General features: G+C 39.3%; 1 pseudogene; it reads right to left on the bottom strand.

Annotated features, from left to right (window-relative positions):
* Positions 1 to 578: 578 nt before the first annotated feature.
* On the bottom strand, positions 579 to 1,348 carry LOC141435911 (uncharacterized; annotated as a pseudogene).
* Positions 1,349 to 1,353: the final 5 nt, after the last annotated feature.

The raw sequence follows: 1,353 nt of genomic DNA, 5'->3' as shown, positions 1-1,353 counted from the left end.
AAGGAAGATTGGGAGAAGAAAGGATAAAGGGGTTTTGGGATACTATCGCCATGGAGAGGAAAGTTGGGTAGACGAAAGTAGCTCAAGTAGGCCGGGGTCGCGTACCCGTATGCCCATCACTGTTCGCTGGATAAACAAAAGTAATGAACACCTCTGACCACGTAAAGAGTACAACTACGCAAAGTTATACTAAATCGAAATAATGGCACACAGTGTCAGGTTAGCACTAAATATAGCCAATCAAGAATTCTAATTATACAGTTATATATATGAAATAACTGTTTATGTAAAGTGCTATTCTTACTGGGTTAGATATGTTGGTTATTCAAATTATGTGATGCAATTGGTATTTTTTGGCCAAATGTTTTATAAATATGACGAAGACTTGTTTTCAACTAATTGTAAGAGTTTAAAATTAACATATTACTACTGAGTTTATTATATTAGCATTACGCACCTGAATGTCTGATGCCCAAACTGTACACAACTAAAGATACATAGCTAAGTTTAAGTTAAAATTAAAAGCAATATGTTATTAAGTTCTTCATAATTAGGTGCTGATGTATCTTTTTCAGCAATCATTTTTGCAGACAGTCAGCGGCTCCTGTTGTGTGATTGCTCGGTTTTTAAAGCGCAAGCAAGTGGCACATTTAGGAAAATCTAACGTGTTTTTGCATTCTTTAACCGAATGACCCAGATTACCACAGTGGCCGCAGGTGTGGGCTGTCTCCCGGCACGACTTCGCCGCATGTCCATATTGCTGACATTTGTAGCACCTTGTGACTAATGTAAAGTCTCTTACGGGACACGAAGACCAGTTGATGAAGACTCTGTCTTTTGCTATTATGGCTTTCCGAATGGTTGCGGTCACTTCGATCACGTAATTGCAGGTCTCAGAATCCTTCTTGCCCGATTTGTGACTCAATTTTACCGAGTTTAAAAAGGACTCGAGGTTTATATTTGAAGATTATCAGATAAGTTTGGTGGAACATGCAGTTAAAGACTCATTTTCTGACATTGATGTGGGTACTCCTATAACTACCACTCTTGGTTTGCGTTTGTACGTTTCCTCAATCGTCAGACCCGAATTAGTTAACTGGACAGATTGTTTTAGCTTTACGATGTCTTCTTTCGTGTCCGTGCTGATGGTGACTCCCCCGTTCCTCGTCTTACGCAGACCTCTCACATGAAGCTGCATTCTCTCAGGGCTGATAATTTTTTGTACAGATTTCGTCTCTTCACTTGTCTTCTGCTTGTCATTGGGATAAATTGTTACTGAACTTACATTCAAAGGATTGACGAAATTTTTTGCCCCCTTTTTAACCATGTCGGCAAAGGAAGATCCAATAGCAG

The sequence above is a fragment of the Choristoneura fumiferana genome, chromosome 15, assembly GCF_025370935.1.
Source record: "Choristoneura fumiferana chromosome 15, NRCan_CFum_1, whole genome shotgun sequence".
In the NCBI taxonomy this organism is placed as follows: Eukaryota; Metazoa; Arthropoda; class Insecta; order Lepidoptera; family Tortricidae; genus Choristoneura; species Choristoneura fumiferana.
The sequence above is the reverse complement of the archived record's forward strand: the minus strand, read 5'-3'. Positions and strand labels throughout refer to the sequence as shown.